General features: G+C 41.7%; 1 long non-coding RNA gene across 1 annotated transcript; it reads left to right on the forward strand.

Annotated features, from left to right (window-relative positions):
* On the forward strand, positions 1-24,077 carry LOC148163935 (uncharacterized). Its single transcript, XR_015768545.1, has 3 exons — positions 1-133; positions 661-798; positions 23,998-24,077. It is a non-coding gene; the product is annotated as an uncharacterized LOC148163935 (long non-coding RNA).
* The last annotated feature ends 15 nt before the right edge of the window (positions 24,078-24,092 follow it).

The raw sequence follows: 24,092 nt of genomic DNA on the forward strand, positions 1-24,092 counted from the left end.
TGGAGGATGGCGGACCCGAAGGGATATTTCTGACGACAACACCTGGTGCAGCGCTTTCGCTTTTTCCCTCCTGCAGTACTGCTGCGGACCCGAAGACGATTTCTAACTGAGGCTGGAGAGAAAATCAGGCCAGGTGGGTGTGAGGCAGCGGTGAAACTTGGTTGTCGCTGGCTGAAGCCGACCCCTCCCACCCCCACCGGTAGGCGGGGATGGGGGGTGTGGGTGGTGGCAGGGGAGTTGCAGGGCAAAGGGAGGACTCAGTCCCAGGCCAGTCCCTGGCCTATACAGGTGAGACTGGTGTGAAAGGGAGCTGGCCCGAGGTCCAACAGGTGCCACGAAGTTGTTAGACGTTCTGGAGGTTCAGATTCTGGTGCACTGAGACTGCAGGAATTTCAGGTCAGCCCTGATGTCTCCACTTGTCCCTGTTTGGGCATGTTTTCCAAGAGCCCTGAAGTTCTCTTTCCTAGCTAGGATCCCTCTGCTAAATCCCTGGACCTACATAATTCCAGGTGACCTTAATGCCCTCCACTCCAAATCAAATCACCTATACATTTGTCAAAACTCATCAGATAGTACGCCTAAAATGTGTATATTTTAATGTATAAAACAACAGTGTGGCAGTAGGTAAAGCTGGTCTCCCAGGGTTCCTTTTCTTCTCAGATGACATCTGTGGACTTCTGTTGGATTTTCCTGGATTTAAACTCAAAGGAGAGCCTAGAATGGTGAAAATTTTCTGAGAAGAGGGAAGGAGCAGTGCTATAAGAGGAAGCAAATGGGAAAGATATTTGGGGAAAGGAGGTAGGAATCTAACATATGTTGGATGTCTATTGTGTGTCAAAATCTTTGCATGTTATTTAATCCCTAAAATAACTTTAGAGTAGGTATTATCACCCACATTTTTCATTCATTCATTCATTCAGCAGATATTTATTGAGCACTTACTCTGTACCAGACATTGTACTATATCCTTGGGATACATCAGTGAACAGATATCTTGCTTTGGAGAGAGCACATTCTTTTTTTTTTTTTTTTAAGTAGGCTTCATGCCCAGCGTGAAGCCCAATGAGGGCTTGAACTCATGACCCTGAGAAAGACCTGAGTTGAGATCAAGAGTCAGTCGATTAACTGACTGAGCCACCCGTGCACCCCCTGGAGAGCTTATATTCTAGAGGTGAAGGAGACACTATAAACAAACCTAAGAAATAAACATAAGAAATATAGTGTATGTTGGGGTGCCTGGGTGGCTCAGTGGTTTGGGCACCTGCCTTCAGCTCAAGTCATGATCGCCGGGTTCCTGGATCAAACCCTGTGTCCAGGTCCCTGCTCAGCAGGGAATCTGCTTCTCCCTTTCCCTCTGCCTCTCCTCCTGGCTTCAGTGCTCACTCTCTCTCAAATAAAATCTTAAAAAAAAAAGAAAGAAATATAGTGTATGTTAAAAGGTAGTAAGTGCTATAGCTAGAAGAGAAAATAGAGCAAGGTAAGTGGGTTTGGAAGTGGAGGAGGAGGAAGTAGAGGAGGATGGAGAGGGTTGACTGTATAGTAAGATGATAAGAGAAAGCCTTATGGAGAAGATGAAATTTGAGCAATGCCCTAAAGGAGGTGAGGCAATTGGCCAAGCCATACCGTTGGAGGAAATGCTTCCTAGGTAGAGGGACTAGCCACTGCAAACTCTGAGTCAGAAGTGTGCCTAGAGTGTTTAAGGAAAAAGTTGAGGCCGGCATAACTGGATCAAAGTGAGTAAGGGGAAGAGTAGTAAGAGATGAAGTCAAGAAGGTAATGGAGCAGGGGCAGATTGGGTGCTGGAGGGCCTTGTGGGCCATTATAAGGACTTGGGCTTTTACTTTGAGTGAAATGGGGAGTCACTGCAAGGTTTTGAGCAGAGGTGTAATATGAAATCACCTCTATTTTCAAAGGAACACTCTAGTTGCTGTGTTAAGTGTAGACTGTAGAGGGACAAGGATAAAAGCAGTATGACCTGTTAGTAGGCTATTGGCAATAATTCGAGCTAGAAATGGTGGCGGCTGTACCAGGCAGTAAGAGATGAGGTGGGAGAAGGGATAAGGTTCTGAATATTTTGAGGGTAGAGCCGACAGAATTTGCTGATGGATTGAATGTGGTATGTGAGAGAGAAATGGCATCAAGGATGACTACCATTTTTGGCCAGAACAACAAGAGGGATGAAATTGTCATCAGCTGAGGTAGGGAAGACTGCAGGTGGAACAGCGTTAGTTCTGAACATGTTGAGTTGTCTATTAGAATCCACATGGGGATGTGGAGCAGGCAGTTCTGTACACAAACTTAGAGATGGTGAAAGATGTCTGGGCTAGATATGAAGACTTGATAGGACTAAACATATAGAGGGTATTTAAAGCTATGAGACTAGATGAGATCACCCAGGAAGATAAAGATGAACTTAAAGGGTTACACCCTGGGGCACTCCAATCTCTAGAAGGAAGTCAGGGAGGAGAAAAGCAAAGCCAATTGAAAGGAGATGGCCAGTGGGGAAGGAGGAACACCAAGAGAGTGTGCAGTCCTGAAAACCAAGTGAAAACAATGTTTCAAGGAGACAGCGATTGATCAACTATGTCACCTGCAGTCAATAGGCCAAGTAAAAGGAAGATTAAGAATTGACCACTGTAATGAAAATGTTCTAAAATTCACAGTGATGATGGTTGCACATATCTGTGGATATACTAAATGTCTATTCAGATCCCCTGCCCATTTTTTAATGAGGTTGTTTGTTTTTTATTGTCGTTGTGCTGTTGAGTTGTTTGAGTTCTTTATATATTTTGGATATTAATCCCTGGTCTGATATATGACTTGCAGAAATCTTCCATTCAGTAGGTTGCCTTTCCATTTTGATGATGTTTCTTTCAGTGTGCAGAAGCATTTTAGTTTGAAGTAATCTTTATTTTTGCGTTGGTTTCCCCTGCCTTTTAAATCTGATCCACAAAATTATTGCTGGAACCAAAGTCAGGTTGCTTACTGCCTATGTTTTTTGTTTTTTTGTTTTTTTAGGAATTTTATGTTCAGGTATAACATTCAAGTCTTTAATCCATTTTGTTAGTTTTTGTGTATGGTGTAAGATAGTGATCCAGTTTTTTCCAATACCTTTCACCATAGTATGTTCTTGGCTCCTTTGTCATGACTTAATTGTCCATGTATATGTGGGTTTATTTTTTTTTTTTTTAAGATTTTATTTATTTGAGAGAGAGAGAGAGACAGCGAGAGAGGGAACACAAGCAGGGGGAGTGGGAGAGGGAGAAGCAGGCTTCCCGCGGAGCAGGGAGCCCGATGCGGGGCTCGATCCCAAGACCCTGGGATCATGACCTGAGCCAAAGGCAGATGCTTAACGACTGAGCCACCCAAGTGCCCCTATATGTGGGTTTAATACAGGGCTCTCAATTCTGTTGCATTGAACTGTGTGTCTGTTTTTGTGTCAGTATCATACTGTTTTGATAACCATAGCTTTGTAGTTTGAAATCAGAGAGATGGTACCTCCAGCTTTGTTATTCTTTCTTGAGATTGCTTTGGCTATTTGGGATCTTTTGTGGTTCCATGCACATTTTAGAATTATTTCTAAATTTGTTCTGTGAAAAACACCATTGGAATTTTGATAGGGATCACATTGAATCTATAGTTTGGGTAGTGTGGACATTCTAACAATATAATTCTTCCAATCCATGAGCTCAGAGTATCTTTCCATTTATTTGTATCTTCTTCCATTTCTTTCATCAGTGTCTTAAATTTTCAGTGTATAGGTCTTTCATCTCTTTGGTTAAATTTATCTCCGCATTTTATTTTTTTGGATGCAATTATAAATCGGATTGTTTTAATTGCTTTCTGATAATTCACTATTAGTATATAGAAACACTATGGATTTCTGTATGTTAATTTTGTATCCTGTTTACTGAAGTCTATTATTCTAACACTTTCTTGGTAGAATCTTTTGAGTTTTTTATATAAAGTATCATGTAATCTGCAAGTAGTCATAGTTTTACTTCTTCCTTTCTAATTTGGATGCCTTTTATTTCTTTTTCTTGCCTAATTCCTGGGTCTAGGACTTCCAATACTCTGTTGAATAAAAGTGGCAAGAGTGGGCATCCTTGTCTTGTTCCTGTTCTTAGAGCAAAAGCTTTCAGCTTTCCACCATTGAGTATGATGTTTACTGTGGGCTTGCCATATATTGCCTTTATTATGTTTAGGTATGTTCCCTCTAAACCATCTTTGTTGATGGTTTCCCTCTAAACCATTATAAATGGATGTTGAAGTTTTTCAAATGCCTTTTCTGCATCTATAGAGATTGTCATATGATTTTTATCCTTCATTTTATTAATGTGGTATATTATGCTGATTTGTGGATGCTGAACTATCTTTGCATCCCTGGAATAAATTCCACTTGGACACAGTATATTATTATTTTAATCCATTGTTGAATTCAATTTGCTCAATTTTGTTGAAAATTTTTGCATCTATGTTCATCAGTGATATTAGCCTGTAATGTGTATGTGTATGCGTGTGCGTGTTGTGTGGGGTGGCTTGTCTGGTTTTGTTATTGGGGTTACTGCCCTCATAAAATGAGTTTGGAAATGTTCCTTCCTTTTTGATTTTTTTGGAGGAGTTGGAGAAGGATAAGTATTAACTTTTTCTTAAATGTTTGGTAGAATTCACCAGTGAAGCCATCTGGTCCTGGACTTTCATTTGTTGGGAGGTTTTTGATGACTGATTCATTCTCCTTACTAGTAATTGGTCTATTCAGACTTTCTATTTCTATTTACTGAAGTCACTTATTCGAACACTTACTTTTGGAAAAGTGTATGTTTCTAGGAATTTATTCATTTCTTCTATTTTGTTCAATTTGTTGGCATATAGTTGTTCATATGATCCTTTGTATTTCTGTCAGTTGTAACCTCTCTTTAATTTCTAATTTTATTAGAGTTCTCCTTTTTTTCTTCATTAGTCTAGCTAGAGATTTGTCAATTTTGTTTATCTTTCCAGCTCTTAGTTTCATTGATCTTTTCTTTTTTCTTTTTCTTTTTTATACTTACCTTTAGTGGTATTTTAATTTTTAATTTTTTAATTTTGTTTTTTTGTTTTTTTCTTTGAGAGAGAGGGAGAGGTGGGGAAGGGGCAAAGGGAGAGGGAGAGAGAGAATACCAAGCAGGCTCCACGCTCAGCTCAGAGCCTGACATGGGGCTCAATCCCATGACCCCAAGATCATGACCTGAGCCGAAATCAAGTCAGATGCTCAACTGACTGAGCCACCCAGATGCCCCTCTTTTTCTTTTTTTTTATTCTCCATTTATTTCCACTCTGATCTTCAGTATTTCCCTCTTTCTACTAACTTTGGGCTTCCTTTGTTCTTTTTCTCTCCTTTAGGTATAAAGTTAAATGTGATATTTTTCTTGTTTCTTGAAGTAAGGCTATATTGCTATGATCTTCCCTCTTAGAAACATTTTGCTGCATCTCCCAAAAATTTTGGTGTGTTGTATTTCTATTTTCATTTGTCTCTAGGTATTTTTTAATTTCTTCTTTGATTTTTTGATGACCCATTGGTTGTTCATTAGCATGGTGTTTATTGTTTGTTAAAGATTTTACTTTTAAGTAATCTCTACACCCAATGTGGGGCTTGAACCCACAACCTCGAGATCAAGAGTTGCATGCATTACCAACTAACTGAGCCAGCGAAGCACCCCCATTAGCCTGTTGTTTAATATCCACATTTTAATGGTTTTTCCAGTTTTCTTCTGGTAATTGATTTCTAGTTTCATACCATTGTAGTCAGAGAAGATGGTTGATATGATTTCAGTCTTCTTGAATTTTGTGGCCTAACATCCTGGAGAATGTTGCATGTGAGAAGAATGCTTATTCTGTTGCTTTTGGATGTAATATTGTGTATATATCTATTAAGTCCATCTGGTCTAGTGTGTTGCTTAATGCCAATGTTTTCTTTTTTTTTTTAATAACTATTTCTTTTTTTAAAGATTTTATTTATTTGACAGACACAGCGAGAGAGGGAACAAAAGCAGGGGGAGTGGGAGAGGGAGAAGCAGGCTTCCTGCTGAGCAGGGAGCCCCATGCAGGGCTCAATCCCAGGACTTTGGGACCACGACCTGAGCCGAAGGCAGATGCTTAACAAGTGAGCCACCCAGGCGCCCTAAGGCCAATGTTTTCTTATTAATTTTATGCTTGGATAATCTATCCATTGATGTAAGTGGGGTGACAAAGTCCCTTACTATTATTGTATTGCTGTCAGTTTCTCCCTTTAGATCCATTAATATTTGCTCTCCATATCTTGATGCTTCTATGTTGGGTGCATATACATTTATAAATGTTATGTCTTCTTGTTGGATTGGCCCCATTATCATTATGTAATGTACTTCTTTGTCTATGATTGCAGTCTTTGTTTTAAAGTCTATTTTGGGGGCGCCTGGGTGCCTCAGTTGTTAAGCGTCTGCCTTCAGCTCAGGTCATGATCCCACGGTCCTGGGATTGAGCCCCGCATCAGGCTCCCTGCTCAGCGGGAAGCCTGCTTCTCCCTCTCCCACTTTCCCTGCTTGTGTTCCCTCCCACTGTCTCTCTCTCTGTGTCAAAATAAATAAATAAAATCTTTAAAATAAATTAAAAAAAATAAAGTCTATTTTGGGGGCACCTGGGTGGCTCAGTTGGTTAGGCAACTGCTTTCGGCTCAGGTCATGATCCTGAAGTCCCGGATCGAGTCCCGCATCGGGCTCCCTGCACAGCAGGGAGTCTGCTTCTCTCTCTGACCCTCCTCCCTCTCATGCTCTCTGTCTCTCATTCTCTCTCTCTGAAATAAATAAATAAAACCTTAAAAAAAAAATAAAGCCTATTTTGTCTGCTATGAGTATTGGTACCCTGGCTTTTTTTTTTTTTAACCTCCATTTACATGGGATATCTTTCTCCATCTCTTCACTTTCAGTCTGTGTCCTTACGTCTGAAGTGAGTCTCTTGTAGACAGTGTACAGTTGGGTTTTGTTTTTTATCCGTTCAGTCACTTTAATATATTTTAAGATTTATTTATTTTAGAGGGGGGAGGGGCAGAGAGAGAATCCAGTGCAGACTCTGTGCCAGAGTGTGGAGCCTGAAGTGGGCTCAATCTCATGACTCCAAGATCACAACCTGAGCTGAAACCGAGAGTCAGACACCTAACTGACTATTCCACCCAGGTGCCCCTCAGCCACTTAAATTTTTTTTAAGATTTTATTTATTTATTTGACAGAGAGAGAGTGCATAAGCCAGGGGAGCAACAGAGAGAGGGAGAGGGAGAAGCAGGCTCCCTGCTGAGCAGAGAGCCCAATGTGGGGCTTGATCCCAGGACCCCGGGATCACGACCCAAGTGGAAGGCAGATGCTTAACCGACTGAGCCACTCAGGTACCCCAGCCACTTTAATTTTGAACATGTTCCAAAACTTTACACTTTCTTTGTCCCCTCAACCCATATTTTATATATATATGATTTTATTTATTTATTTGACACACAGAGCGAGAACACAAGCAGGGAGAGCAGCAGGCAGAGGGAGAGGGAGAAGCAGGTCCCTCATGAGCAAGGGGCCTGTGTGAGGCTTGATCCCAGGACCCCGGGATCATGACCTGAGCCAAAGACAGACACTTAACTGACTGAGCCACCCAGGCACCCCTTTATTTTATATTTTTGATGTCATATTTTACATCTTTTATTTTATGCATCCCTTAACTAAGTAGTGTAGTTTTTTAATTTTACTATTTTTGTCTTATTTTAAAGATTTACTTATCTTTTTTTGAGAGAGTGTATATGGGGGGAGGGGCAGAGGGAGGAGAGAGACTTTTTTTTAAGATTTTATTTATTTATTTGACAGAGAGAGAGAGAGCACAAGCAGGAGAAGCTGCAGAAGGAGAGGGAGAAGCAGGCTCCCTGCTGAGTAGGGAACCTGATGCAGGGCTCGATCCCATGACCTAGGATCGTGACCTGAGGTGAAGGCAGATGCTTAACCAACTGAGCCACCCAGGTGCCCCAGGAGAGAGTCTCAAGCAGACTCTTCACTGAGTGTGGAGCCCAACATGGGGCTCAATTTCACGAGTTTGAGACTACAACCTGAGCCAAAACCAAGAGTTGGACCCTTATTCAACCGCACCATCCAGGCGCTATTTTTGTCTTTTAAATATCATGCTTGCTAAATATGTGACTGATACATTATGTTTACTATATATCTACTTTTTCCAGGGATTTTTACTTATGCATATTGTCTTTGTTATTGATTAGTGCCATTTCTTTTCAGTTAAAGAAGTCCCTTTAACATTTCTTTGTAAGACTAGTTTAGTGGTGATGAATTCCTTTAGCTTTTGCTTATTGGTGAACTCTTAATTTCTCCTTCAATTCTGAATGATAACCTTGCAAGGTAGAGAATTCTTGGTTGGGAGTTTTATCCTTGCTGTATTTTGAATATCTCATGTATTCTCTTCTGGCTTGCCAAGTTTCTACTGAAAAATCTGCTGATAGCTTTTTGGAGTTTCCTTTGTATGTAATAAGTTGTTTTTCTCTTGCTGCTTTTAGGATTCTAACTTTTGCCATTTAATTATAATATATCTTGGTGTGGGCATCTTTGGGTTTGTCTCTGGGACTCTCTGGTTTCCTGGATTTGTATGTCTGTTTCCTCCACCAGATTAGGTAAATTTTCAGCCATTATCTTTTCATATAAGCTTATTGGCTCTTTCACTTCCCCTTTTTCTTCTGGGACCCCTATTATGCAAATGTTATTCTGCTTGATGTTGCCTGAAAGGTTCGTTAAGTTACCTTAATTTTTTTTAATTTTTTTATTATGTTAATCACCATACATCATTAGTTTTTGATGTAGTGTTCCATGATTCATTGTTTGTGTATAACACCCAGTGTTCCATTCAATACGTGCCCTCTTTAATACCCATCACCAGGCTAACCCAACCCCTACCCCCCTCCTTTCTAGAACCCTCAATTTGTTTCTCAGAGTCCATAGTCTCTCATGGTTCGTCTCCCCCTCCGATTTCCCCCCCTTCATTTTTCCCTTCCTACTATCTTCTTCTTCTTCTTTTTTTTAACATATAATGTATTATTTGTTTCAGAGGTACAGGTCTGTGATTCATCAGTCTTACACAATTCACAGTGCTCACCATAGCACATACTCTCCCCAATGTCTATCACCCAGCCACCCCATCCCTCCCACCCTCCACCCCTCCAGCAACCCTCCGTTTGTTTCCTGAGATTAAGAATTCCTCATATCAGTGAGATTATATGATACATGTCTTTCTCTGATTGACTTATTTTGCTTAGCATAATACCCTCTAGTTCCATCCACGTCATTGCAAATGGCAAGATTTCATTCTTTTTGATGGCTGCATAATATTCCAGTGTGTGTGTGTGTGTGTGTGTGTGTGTGTGTGTGTATACATACACACCACATCTTCTTTATCCACTCATCTGTTGATAGACATCTTGGCTCTTTCCATAGTTTGGCTATTGTGGACATTACTGCTATAAACATTGGGGTGCATGTACCCCTTCGGATCATTACATTTGTATCTTTGGGGTAAATACCCAGTAGTGCAATTGCTGGGTCATAGGGTAGCTCTATTTTCAACTTTTTGAGGAACCTCCCTACTGTTTTCCAGAGTGGCTGCACCAGCTTGCATTCCCACCAACAGTGTAGGAGGGTTCCCCTTTCTCTGCATCCCCGCCAACATCTGTCGTTTCCTGACTTGTTAATTTTAGCCATTCTGACCAGTGTGAGGTGGTATCTCACTGAGGTTTTGATTGGATTTCCCTGATGCCGAGCGATGTTGAGGACTTTTTCATGTGTCTGTTGGCCATTTGGATGTCTTCTTTGGAAAAGTGTCTGTTCATGTCTTCTGCCCATTTCTTGATTGGATTATTTGTTCTTTGGGTGTTGAGTTTGGTAACTTCTTGATAGATTTTGGATACTAGCCCTTTATCTGATATGTCATTTGCAAATATCTTCTCCCATTCTGTCGGTTGTCTTTTGGTTTTGTTGACTGTTTCCTTTGCTGTGCAAAAGCTTTTTATCTTGAAGTCCCAATAGTTCATTTTTGCCCTTGCTTCCCTTGCCTTTCGTGAGGTTTCTAGGAAGAAGATGCAGCTGAGGTCGAAGAGGTTGCTGCCTGTGTTCTCCTCTAGGATTTTGATGAACTCCTGTCTCACATTTAGGTCTTTCATCCATTCTGAGTCTATTTTTGTGTGTGGTGTAAGGAAATGGTCCAGTTTCATTCTTCTGCATGTGTCTGTCCAATTTTCCCAACACCACTTGTTGAAGAGACTTTTCTCCATTGGACATTCTTTCCTGCTTTGTCGAAGATTAGTTGACCACAGAGTTGAGGGTCCATTTCTGGGCTCTCGATTCTGTTCCATTGATCTATGTGTCTGTTTTTGTGCCAGTACCATACTGTTTTGATGATGACAGCTTTGTAATAGAGCTGGAAGTCCGGAATTGTGATGCTGCCAGCTTTGCTTTTCTTTTTCAATATTCCTCTGGCTATTCGGGGTCTTTTCTGGTTCCATACAAATTTTAGGATTATTTGTTCCATTTCTTTGAAAAAAGTTGATGGTAGTTTGATAGGGATTGCATTAAATGTGTAGATTGCTCTAGGTAGCATAGACATCTTCACAATATTTGTTCTTCCAATCCATGAGCATGGAATGTTTTTCCATTTCTTTATGTCTTCCTCAATTTCTTTCATGAGTATTCTATAGTTTTCTGAGTACAGATTCTTTGCCTCTTTGGTTAGACTTATTCCTAGGTATCTTATGGTTTTGGGTGCAACTGTAAATGGGATCAACTCCTTAATTTATCTTTCTTCTGTCTTGTTGTTGGTGTATATAAATGCAACTTTACTGAATTCCTGTATGAGTTCTAGCAAGTTTGGGGTGGAGTCTTTTGGGTTTTCCACATAAAGTATCATATCATCTGCAAAGAGTGAGAGTTTGACTTCTTCCTTGCCGATTTGGATTCCTTTTATTTCTTTTTGTTGTCTGATTGCTGTGGCTAGGACTTCTAGTACTATGTTGAATAACCACAGTGACCCAGAAGCAAGTAGGTGGGTGAGAGGCATACATGTTCTGGAGGACGGTCAGGTAAGATTTGCTGGAGAAAAGGACATTTGAGCAGATCCATGACCATGAGAAAGAGCAGCAACACACAGAGTCAGGGTCAAAGACATCAGGCCAGCGAATGGGAAGTGCAGAATCCCTGATGTAGGAAAGAGCTTGCCATGTTCCAGGCGGAGAGGGCCAGTGTAGCTGGAACTTGTGCGTGAGGGGAGGAGTAGAACAGATGTGAGCAGCCAGACCACACCAGACCTTTCAGGGCCATGGCAAGAAGTGAGAGCCACAAGGGGCTGGGGGATTTTACTCAGGGCCATTACAGAACCTAGCTGATGTGGTTATTTGGTTTGATTTAATGTATCATATCTTGGATTATGTTTTTAGGAGACCACTTGTGCCTTCTGCAGAGAAAGTCTTGTAGGAAGGCAAGAGTGGAAGCAGGGAGACCAGTCAGGCTATCGCAGTCGTTGAGACGAGTGGAGGTGATGACTGGCACTAGACCAGTGGCCATGAAGCTGGGGAGCGCTGGAGGGAAAAAATCTCCCCTGAGTGTCAAGGGCTGAGGATGTGGAGTGTGGAGTGTGTCCTCTTTGGTCCCATGAGCCGCCGGCTTGCCCTCTTGATTGGTTGTTATGTCCTTGTACCCACATATCCTTCCCCATTCTCTCGTTGTTGGGAAAGGCAACTCTGATTCAGCCTTCTCAGTGTTTTCCAATTTAATAGCTACAGTGAAATCTCATTGGCGTTTCAATGTGCCCTTCCCTGAATGTGGATGATTTTGAGCATCTCCTCAAATGCCTGTTAGCCTTTTGGGTTTCCCTTGCTACATAAACTGCAGGTTCCAATCTCTGGTCCATTTTTATGTTGGCACAGCCATCTTTTTCTTGCGGATTACCTAAGAATTCTTTGTATATGCTAGATGTTGATCCTTTGGTGATTTGCAAATGCACTGCAAATACCTTTCATTCTGTCTGCAATCTATCAACTTTTTCGGTGTGTTCTTAGTTGATAGAAATCCTTAATCCTTATGTAATGACATTTAGAAATGTTTTTGCCTTACGGCTCATGGTTTCAAAGTGTTAAGAAATCCTTCTTATTCCCAAATCACAAATAGAGTCTCCTACATTGTCTTCTATTAACTTTATAGTTTTCCATTTCAGGTGTTAATCCCATTTACAGCCTTTTTTTTTTTGGAGTATAGAAATAAGTGGGAATACTGTTTAATTTGTTCTATTTAGTGAACCACTCATGTCCACATCATCTGTTAAATAGCTGTTCTTTCCCTATTGATTTGTGGTGCCAACTTTATCAATGATTACGTTCCCTTAACTATCAGGGCATGTTACGATCCCTCTATTTCGTCCCATTGGTCTGGTTCTTACACCAACAACATGCTGTTTGTCTAAGTGTGGCTTTGTAGTGTATCTCAGAATCTGGTAGGGTAAGACTCTCCTCTTTACCACTATTTTTATTTATTTATTTATTTAAAGATTTTATTTATTTATTTGACAGAGATAGAGGGAGAGCACAAGCTGGTGGAGCGGCAGGCAGAGGGAGAGGGAGAAGCAGGCTTCCCGCTGAGGAAGAAGCCTGATGTGGGGCTCGATCCCAGGACCCTGGGACCATGACCTGAGCCGAAGGCAGATGCTTAACCAACTGAGCCACCCAGGTGTCCCTTATCAGTATTTTTAAAGGATGGGTTTATTACCCATGGATATTTATTAAGAGGAATAAATTTGGGATATATTTTGCAGGTAGCAGTGTGCTTGTGGCATCTTTTGCTTTACTGAAATTTTATGTTTCTGTATATTCAAATCTGGTAACATATCCTTATTGGCTTCTAGGTTTTGTACCTCATCTAGAAGATTCTCTTCGTCCCAGTATCTTATTAATATTCTCTAATATCTTATTTTAAATCTTCTATTGTTTTATTTTAATGGTTAGATATTTAATCTGTCTGGAATCTGTTTTTGTGTTGTTATGAAATTAGGATCTAACTATTTTATTCCAGTGGCAAGCTAGCTTTTCCAATAATGAATAACCCATCCTTTCATCCATATTTGAAAGACTTGCTTTATCATATACTAAAATTCCATATATACATAGGGCTGTTTGGGGGCTTTATTTTTTTTAAAGATTTTACTTATTTATTTGACAGAGAGAGACACAGTGAGAGAGGGAACACAAGCAGGGAGAGCGGGAAAGGGAGAAGCAGGGAGAGCGGGAAAGGGAGAAGCAGGCTTCCCAAGGAGCAGGGAGCCCAATGTGGGGCTCGATCCCAGAACCCTGGGATCATGACCTGAGCCGAAGGCAGACGCCCAACGAATGAGCCACCCAGGCGCCCCTGTTTGGGGGCTTTACATGCTTTAAGGAAGGTACTGGAATCCAGAATTTGTTGGCAAAGGATGGATAAGCGTCGGATGCATTTGAGCAGGAGGATGGCAGATCGAAGGGGTGGTTACAAAGCTCCCTGGCCAGCCAGGTGTGTGGGGTATGAATCCCTGAGAGGAGGCTGAGGCTGAGAGAGAGATGCCACTGGCAGAATGGGAAGGAAGGGACAGGCACCAGAGGCATCTTGAAAGAGGAAAGGTGAGTAATTCACCCTTGTGGGGCTTTCGGGGAAGTGATGTCAGCTGAACCAGCAGGACGAATGTACTTTTCAATGCTGGCTTACCTGAGGCCAAGGGGCTGCTGGTGAGAAGCAGGTCCTGGTTACCCTAGTCAGTGGGAGTCAGTTAACGAGGCCCAGACACTGCCATGGGCAGAGGCCTCTGAGGACGCAGGTTGGGGTTTCTGGGGGAGATCTCAGGCTCCCTGCTCATCCAGGAGGAGAGGGGCTGAGTGGGAAAGAACTCAGTCCCTTTAACTCTGCAGCGGCAGCTTTAGAATTTCCCCACACAGCGACTCTGGGACAAGGGGAGAAAGGGGGCCTGGCCTGGAGTATCACCTGTGTACCAAGGGAAGTGTTTTAGCTTCAAATGTGTGTTCATTTGGAGACATGTTAGATGAGAAGGGGAGGTTGATGCAGTTCTTACTTGGTCACACGGACTGGCACTCCTTACTCATCTTCCCAGCACACTTCCCGCCATCCCCACGGAGGCCCTTCTCCCCTCCGGCCCCACTTAAAGTCTGCGCTGGACCCTTTACCCCTGAGTTCAGCTCCCTCTTCTCCCTTCACTAGATCATAAATTCTTGGTCCTTTCCTTCCAGACCCTGCCCTGAGCAGTCAGCACAGAGCTGGGCACACAGTGGGCAGTGAGGGCCTGTTTGCTGCTGGATTGTTCCCCTTAGTTCACCACCGCACCAGCTCCCACGTGGTCAGAAGCCACACAGAGGGTGCAGAGGAAGGAGCTCCAGCTCACCTCGTTAGCCTCCTATTCGATTTGATTTCATTCAGCTAAATGGGGCCCTGCTCTTGAGGCTTTTTTTATTAATGTATTATATCACATTGATTGATTTGCGGATGTTGAACCAAACTTGCAGCCCAGGAATAAATCCCACTTGGTATAAGTTATATTAATTTTTAAAAATAATTTTTTCGGAGCACCTGGGTGGCTCAGTCATTGGACGTCTGCCTTCGCCTCAGGTCATGATCCCAGGATCCTGGGATTGAGCCCTGCCTCAGGTTCCCTGCTCAGTGGGGAGCCTGCTTCTCCCTCTCGCACTCCCCTTGCTTGTGTCCCCTCTCTCACTGTCAAATAAATAAGTAAAATCTTTAAAAAAAATAAAAATAAAAATGCTTTTTATTTTTGCTAATCTGTCTGGGTGAGTTCTATTGCTTTGTATTCTAGCTCAATGACCAGTCTTCAGCTTTATCCAGTCTGCTTTGAACCCCTCTAGTGTATTTTTTAGTTCACTTATTGTTTTCTTCAGCTCTGTAACTTGTTTGAAACTTTTAAATATTTCTTTTCAGTTTTATTGAGATATAATTGACATAACCTTTTTTTTCCTTTTAAGTAAGCTCTATGCCCAATGTTGGGCTTACACTCATGACTTTGAGATCAACTCACATTTTCTACTACTGAACCAGCTAGGTGTCCCTGTTTGGAAATTTCTTATATTTTCTATCTCGTTGTTGAGGATCTCACTGTGTTTATCCATTCTTTTCCCCAGTTCAGTGAGCATCTTTATGGCCACCACTTTGAACTCTATCAGGTAGATTGCTTATCTCTGTGTTATAATGTCTTTTTCTGATGTTTTGTCTTGTTCTTTCATTTGGAACATATTCCTGTCTCATTTTTACTGACTTTTTTCTGTATATTAGGCAAATCAGCTACCTCTCCCAGTCTTGAAGGAATGACCTTTTGTAGATGTCATGTGGAGCCCAGAAGCATAATCCCCTCTGACCACTAGGACTAGGTATATCAGTGGGATGGAGGTTGGTGGGGCTAGTGCTCTGTTGTGATGCACAGGTGTGCTGTGGCACAGGGATGGGCGGGGTTGGCACCTGGCCTGGCCAGGATGCACAGCTGCATTGGGTGTGCAAGGGTGATCCCATGTACTTTTTTTAAATGAAAAAAATGTTTTAATTGTGGTAAAATACACATAGCTAAATTAACATCTTCATCATTTTTAAGTGTACAATTTAGTAGTGTTTAGTACATTGTGCATCCTATCTCTAGAACTCTTTTCATCTTGCAAAACTGAAACTCTAAACCTACTGAACAACAACTCCCCATTTTCCTCTCCTCCTAGTCACTGGCAACAACCCTTTTCTGATTCTATGGATTTGACTACTCTAGATACCTCATAAGTGGAATCAGGTATCTTTTTGTGACTGACTTATTTCACTTAGAATAATGTCCTTAGGGTTTATCCATGTTGTAGCATGTATCAGAATTTCTTTCTTTTTCAAGGCAGAATAAGATTTTATTTTATGTATATACCACATTTTCCTTGTCCATTCATCTGTCAATTATACTTTGGTTACTTCCACCTTTTGGCTATTGTGAATTAATGCTGCCATGAAAATGGGTATACAATATCATGGGTGTATTTTTTAAAATGTACTTAAAAACATTATTCTGAGAAGCCATCTGTGGTCTTTACTAAACTTCCAAAGGAGTCCATGGCACTTAAGAATCCCAGTGAGTGGTCGGGCTGGGATTTGAACTCAGGCCAGCTGTCTCTAGAGCCTATGTTTTTTCCATACTTATAAAGCCATGTCACCTCAGCAGACTATATTCTTCTACATCAGGACAGGTTCTGCATCAAGGTATATGGAAGAGGGTTGAGAAGACATTTTCTAATGTTCATGTGCTCCTGTTTCTACCATTATTGTTTTAGGTCTTCTCATCCTTCCACCCTTCCCATCCCCCATTCTTCTCACCACCACATGCTTTGGACTTGGGAATCCTGTCCAGTGGACACAGCTATGTTTCTCTGCTTCTTACCAGAGTCTGCTGGGCCTATAGCCCTCTGGCTCTGAGATGTCACTCTGCACTGAGAGGGCTCAGTTTACTGAGAATCATATGTTCTCCCAGGGTACTGGTTTTGCTGTATTGAGGGTATACTTTAATAGATGACCCCAGCACAAGACCTTGAAACCCTGTCTTAGTCTAGCAGGAGGAGGGCCAACATATTTTCCAGCAGGGTAGCAGAGAGTAGCCTAGACTCTGTTATATATTAGCTCCTTGCCTTTGAACTTCTGCCCAAAGTGCTGAGGGAGAACTACAAAGGGGACACCTGAAGGGAATAGATAAATTGACTGCTACAGTAGGGATGGTTGACAGAACTATGCAGTAGTTGAGAGTTTTAGTAAGCAAGGAGTAGGCTAGAGGGAATGGGAAGCAGAGAAGAAAATTGAATTGTGAAGGGGCTGTAGACTATCAGGGAAACTTGCTTATCCCCCTGGTGTCTCTCAAAGCAGAGAAGAAGAAATAGAATTTGTGTATGAATAGGGCAAATGCAATTCAGCTGAACCAAGGGAGAAGCAGAGGTATCTGGAGGAGGTGCTGCTCTGAGATCCTAGCTTTGCTTACAAGATGTTAATAGAGGTAGGTCAGATGGAAAAGGAGGTATTCAGTGGAGGCAAGAAGCCATTCGGGAACACCAGTATTCAGGAATGAGACACTATTACCCAAACCACAAGCTCAAGGTGAAAGTGAAAAGTACCTTAGTTCCCTTCCTCAGCCATTTCCTGGTCCATATTTAGTAGCTTTTCAAGAATGGAGACCTCAGCTAGCCCTGGGTCTCCCAGAAGTTAGAACATGCTTCCAATGCAAAGCCCCCTCCCCCTATGGGGATAAACTTAGCCATGCTTTTTATGGATTCATCCCCTTTCCTGTGTATCCAGTCTATGGATATGCTCCTTCTTCCTCCTCTTCTTTTTTTTTCCCTGTCAACACTTTCTTCTCTTAACGCAGATGTATTTCCCACTGAGAGTAGGGACTAGAGGTGAGGGAGATGCTTCTCTGACAGCTAGTGACATGTAAATGGAGACTTCCTAAGAAATCAGTACCTAGACTCCCTCTCATTCTACTCTCTTTCTAAACTATTTCATTTGAAACCATGGTTAGGTTTTTAACTTAGTATTTATTTGTTTTTATGAAGTTATACATGAACATACAAGTTCTATACAAAACAATGAAAAATAGAACTATTATCCCACTTGGTTTCCCACTGCTTAAAGCAGACTACAACTTCTTTAGCTGCTTCTTCTGGCATTTGTTGCCTTTTTTAAATATCATGCCGTTTCTGGATTTTTAACTTTCTGATATTAGCCACTGACTTCTATTTTCAAAAGGAGGACTTATCTCTCTCATCCTTCATAAATATGCATATACTTTCTCTCTCCATCCTCGTAATGTAGTGTTATTTTAGTTAGATCAATATTGAATGTTTGTATTTTATGAGTGTGTAAATGTTATTTACCAGCTGTGACAGTTAGTGTACTGTTTACATTTCCTTTCTTGTATGCTTCCCCCCAAATTATCTATTCATTTTTTTACTTAGTTGCTTATGTACTTATTATCATTTTCATAGTGTCTTCTAGAAGTACAAATCTCTCAATATATTCAAATACAATCAGATAATTTATCAGTTTTATCAGTTTCCATTTTTTCCCCTTAGATATATGCCTCCAGAGCCTTTCATCCTCCTGTTCTAATCTGAAATGGTAGCTCTCTAAGCCTGCTGCAAAGCTATCATCTTGGGATCTCCCTTCACCAGCAGTCTGAGGATTCCTTTTACTTATCTCCTGTGTTGGATACTCTTTTTCCTGGATCCTATGATTTTTTTTTCTTGGGTTTACTCCTCATTTTGGTAGTACACCTTCAATATCTTGTAGAAAAGGGTGTATGGTAGGTTAAGTCTTTTTAGACTCTGTACATCTTTGTTCTATTCTCATACTTAATTGACAGCTTGCTTGGGTGAAAAAATCTAGGTTGTTATTTTTCTTCAAATATTTGGTGACATTGCTCCATTGTCTTCTGGCTTCCTGTATTGCTGTTGACAAGTCTGAAGACATTCTGATTCTTCATCCTTTCTATGTGTTCTATGTTGTGTCTTGGAAGCCTTTAGGATCTTCTTTTTGACTCCAGTGCTCTGATAGGTGGTGGTGTAGATCTGTTCTCATTCCCTGTGCTGGGCACTCAGTGGGTCCCCTTCATTTCTCTTTTACTTTCCTCTCATTCTGAAATTCATATAATTCAGATGTTGGACCTCCTGAATGGATTCTTTAATTTTCATATTTTTTCCTCTTCTACTATCCACCACCATCTCTGTAATATTTTTTCAACTTTTACCTTCCAACTCTTCTATTGATTTTTTTCTTTCAGCTATCATAGTTTTAATTTCCAAAAGCTCTTTATTATTCTCTGAATGTTTGTTTTCTATAGTTCCCCTATTTTTATTCAATATCTGCTTCATCTTTAAGGACACTAATTATAGTTTCCCTCCTACTTTCTTTTGTTCCTATAATGGTTTCTGTAACCTTGGAGACCTTATTTTCTGTTTTGTTTTGTCCTAATTTTATACTGAGTGCTTTCTCCAATGCTTGATGATCCTGGGTATCCACTCATCTCTACAAGGAAGGCACTGAAAAGCTGACTAGAAGCTTGGTATGCATGGGGAAGGCTGGTTGTACTTTAAGATAATCTGATTGGATCGTTTCCTTATGTGACCCCTTATATGCATCTAATTTTTCAAGCTTTCCCCACCTCAGGGCCTTAGAATATGCTCTTTCTGTTGCTTGTGTATTGATTAAAATGTATTTGGCTGAAGTAACAGAAATCTGACTCAAGGCAGCTTACACAAAAAAATATAGTTCTCATAGCAGGAAGCTCAGAGGTAGAACAGATGTTACAGTTGATATCAGTGGCTCAAGAGCATAATCAAGAACCAAGATTCCTTCTACCTCTCATTTTGCTTCAGCCTAAAGCTGGCCCTCCTAGGTCATAGATGCCAGGAGCGGTAGGGGTTCTTTACCTCTCTATTTAAGTCAGTGAGACAGAACACCGTGCATCCCCTCACAATGGAACAAAAACCCTTCCCTTTGGTCTGGTCAGGCCAAGTTAGGTCACATGCTAACTCCTGAATCAATAACAATCACTAGGTGAATACTATGCAAACAATGGCTTAGGTCTGGGCTCCTGAGCCAATCAATATTAAGAGGGATAAGTTTACTTTGATTGACTTAGCCATTCTGGACCACCCTTAGAATACAGGGTAAAGGGGGAGAATTTCCTAAAGCTGCACTGCTTTTCCTTGATAAGAAGGGATGTAAAGAATGATAGGGATTCAACCATACTGCTGGAACCCTCTTCTACTTTTCCTGCAACTGGCTCCAGGCCTCAGTTTAAATGTCACTACAGAATTGGCTCTCTCCCATTAATCTTTATCTTTGAACCTTTGTTTCTCTTAGCACTTAGTGCAAGCTGTAATTTTATATTGTTCAGTTTACTTGTGAATTGTCAGTCTCCTCCACTGAAATGTTAACTTCCTGGGGTCAGAGACCATGTCTATTTTGTTCATCATTGAATACTCAGTGCCTAGAAGTGTTTGGCACATAATAGACGTACAGTTAATATTTGATGAAGAAATGAATGAACTCAGGAATAGTATCTTCCTTTCTCACCAAGTCTCCAAAATATATTTTGAAGCTGCACACTGCCATTTCTGCTGCCACCATTTCAGCTCAAGTAGCTATCTTCTCTCCTTTATGTAATGGACATCTTTTGTTTTATCTGTCTACATTTTCCTTTCTTGGGGAACAAACTCCCTTTCTTTGATAAACCTGTTCCTTCCCCATACTAATCATGTGTTTCTAGTGGGGCTATTTATATCCTGCCATTATATCCTGCCCAACACTTATCTCCCTACTACAAGGGTAGAAACCCAACCTATCAGAGTCCTATCCTGGAATTTTAAAAACTAAAACTAAAGGAAGAGATTCAGACCCTCTCTCGGGCAAGCTATGAGATGTGAAGGCAGGTACCATAGGTACCCATTTACTGTCAAGGGATCTGGGACAGAGAAGATGAAACAAAGATAAGAGACATGGAGGCCTTCCCTGTTACCTGTGGCTCTTGATGGGTTAGCTTGAGGGAGCAGGGCCTTAGGGCCTTCATACATACTATCCCCTCTCCTGAAATGTTCTCCCTGCCTCTCTTCCGTTGGCCTGGCTGACTCCTCATCTTTTGCCTCAGCTCAAATGTCACTTGCTTCACTTCCCTAATCAAAGTTAAGGTCTTCAGGTATACTCCCTTCACAGAACTAGCAGTACTATGATTTCTTACCAGGACAGGTAGAAGAACTGTTCACAGTCTTCATTCAGATCATATTGAGACCTGTTTTGATGGGTAGGTGCTTTTGCTGTGTACCCTGTTAAATATTTTTAATATCATCCTTGCATAGAATCTGTTATCTTTTTTCACAATCAATTTGCATATATACACAAGCTGTTTCCTGTCTACACTATATGTTCTATATATATTTTTTTGCTTTTATTGTCATTGTATACCTAATGTCTAAACAATAGTTGGCACATAGTTGGTGCACAACACAGTATGTGTTGAAAGAATGAGTGAATTTTTTGGGCAACTCCTGGAAAAATTAGACTGGAGGGGTGTGGCAACCAGTCCAGGTTCTGACAGAATTGGAAACAGAGTCTTGGTCATGGGGTAACGTGGGGTGAGTTGATAAGAGGAGACTGGTTATAAGGCTGTTCTACTCTCTCACCCACCTGAGATGCTGGAGTTGATAAGGAGGTAACAGGTGCCAAAGAGGACTTGCTTACTCATTCTATAATATTTCACTCACAGTGTGGCTTGGTTTTCCCCATGGGGCTGGTTCTGTGGTCTCTTTACATGCAAGGGGACCCAAGTGGCTTGGCTCCATTGGTTCCCAATGGAGCCAGATAGCCCAAATTCTGCTTATGAACTGTGGTCAAACTGCTGCTGAAGGTCTGCAGGTGATGTCCCCACCCTTCAAGTCAGTTTCCTCATCTTGCCACTTTGTATCTGGGGTCCTTAAATCCTGCCTTACCTCCTTCTCCGTTCCAGAGCCTTAGGTCCTTGTTCTCTATAATTTATTCCCTCTCAATTTTGTGATGAGTTTAAATGGAGGTATTTTCCCTCCCCCTTGGCTACTGGCCAGTAGCTTCAGTTCTTTACCACATGGGCCTCTCATGAAATGGCAGCTGGCTTCCCCCAGAGCCAGTGATCCAAGAGAGAGAGGAAAGCAGAAGCCACAGTATCTTTTATGATTTAGCATCAGAAGTGACATATCAGGGGTGCCTGGGTGGCTCAGCTGGTTAAGTGTCTGCCTTTGGCTCAGGTCATGATGCTGGGGTCCTGGGATTGAGTCCCACATCAGGCTCCCTGCTCATTGGGGAGACTGCTTCTCCCTCTCCCTCCGCTCCTCCCTCAGCTTGTGCTCTCTCTGTGAAATAAAATCTTAAAAAAAAAAAAGTGACATATCATCACTTCTGCCATATTCTATTGGTCACACAGACCAACCTTGATTCAGTGTGGCAGAGGACTTCACAAGGATATAAATACCAGGAGGGAGGAATCACTGGTGGCCATTTTAGAGACTGGCTACCTCAGAAGGGTTAGAGGAATTTAGAGAAGGAAAAGAAAGTTTTAGGACTTGGAGGGGGATGGAGGAGACATTAACTGAATGCCTATTATGGGCCAAGCCCCCACCCTTTTTTTTTTTTTAAGATTTTATTTATTTATTTGACAGAGAGAGACACAGCGAGAGAGGGAACACAAGCAGGGGGAGTGGGAGAAGGAGAAGCAGGCTTCCTGCAGAGCAGGGAGCCTGATGCAGGGCTCCATCCCAGGACCCTGGGATCATGACCTGAGCCATAAGGCAGATGCTTAATGACTGAGCCACCCAGGCGCCCCATGGGCCAAGCCCTTTGTATCTGTATTAATCTCTTCCACAACATTAAGGGGTAGAGATTATTCCCATTTTTCATATAAAGGAATTGAAGCATGGAGAAAATAAGTGTCTAAAATCAAATCCAGTAAGTTGCCAGAGTGAGGATTTGTATGTTATGTATGCCACCAATGTTGATCTAGTACATTTAATATGTACCAAAGGGTGGGACATATGCTACTTGTGGTATGAGAAGCAACTTTAGGTAGTAGAAAGACATAGCATTAAATAACATTGAAAATATAAACATTATTTTTAATCCTCTGTATCAAGAGAAAGCTTCAGTTTCAAAGACTTATTTACCTCTCTAAAACTTGTTAATTTATCTTTTTTAAGAAAGAAAGGGCAGGCCCCAGGCTCAGCATCTTTGACAATGATATTACTTTGGTAGAATTTGATAATATATTTCATTTTCATTGTATTGACTTTTAAAGTTACTTTCTGTTTGTAGTCAGGTGATACTGATTCTAAATTTACTAAAGGATTATATGAAGTTTGATTTGTAACTTTTATTTAAGTTTGGTACATTTTAAGTAATAGTAGTTCAAGTGATACTTTGGTATGGCAAAAACTGTGAGGATGGCACTGAGGTTTATTGCCTTCCCATCAGGTCTATGTTGAGGGTAAAGCTAGTCTGAAGTTCCAGCCTCAACTCAGTTCTGCTATGAGCACCAACTGGGGAGAATCATATTATAAAATTTACAAACAGTCCTTTCCTGTGATATTTCCTAAGCATTTCTCCTTTATCCAATGAATTCCTCAGGACGGGTGGGAAGTCTTGTAGACAGTGGAGCTGGGAAGGAGAATGAGTTTAGTGCCTACGTTTCCTGCTCTATTCAACTGTCTTTTAACAAACATATCTTACAGATGTGGCTGGTGCAGGCAGTATAGTGGGGAAAAGTCCGGAGGGAGAAATGTACATAGTATTTCCCAGTCTCTTAGTCCCTGATCCAACTAAATAGTCTGTGATTTTAGGGTCCTCCAAAACTTCCAAGCTATTACATCTTCCCATTTAATACTTCTGTGGGAAACGAACAGGACCAAGTTCGTTTTACGACCAAGTTCGTTTTCGGACCAAAGTTTTAGGACACCCGGGATGTGGCTGCTAGTTTCCATGGGAGGTGTTTGCGGTGAGGGTACAATGTGGTTGGAAGGGGGTTTCTGAAAGTTACGTTTGTACCTGACTTTACCTTATAGGTGAACAGTTCGTGTCTAAATAGCTGGTTAGTGGGGGATAAATCCCAAAGAACAGGGCCAAGTACTGATAATTAGGAAGTCCCAGAGTCCCGATAATACAGAAGAGACTAAACCATTTCGGCCTCACAAAACCCCGCCCTCCGTCCCCTACCGTTCCCCTTGGGCGAGTTTGTCGGTGTCCCAAACGGTCCCCGCATGAGATCACTCCGCCAAGTCACGTGCTCGAGTCCGCGGAAACGCCACATCGCCAGCCGCACCCCTCCACCCCCACCCTGCCCACGTGACCCGGCCTACTTTCTCCCCGCCCGACCCAACGCCTTGCTCAGGAAGCCCCGCCCCACGCAGCGCACTCGGCCGGCGAACCTCCGCCCCATATCCGCCAGTGCTGGAGCGTGGCCCGCAGCCCCACGTGTTTCCTTCT

The sequence above is a fragment of the Eumetopias jubatus genome, unplaced genomic scaffold (assembly GCF_037043125.1).
Source record: "Eumetopias jubatus isolate StellerSeaLion01/CBP00866 unplaced genomic scaffold, mEumJub1_p1.0 scaffold_7, whole genome shotgun sequence".
NCBI classification, from domain to species: Eukaryota; Metazoa; Chordata; class Mammalia; order Carnivora; family Otariidae; genus Eumetopias; species Eumetopias jubatus.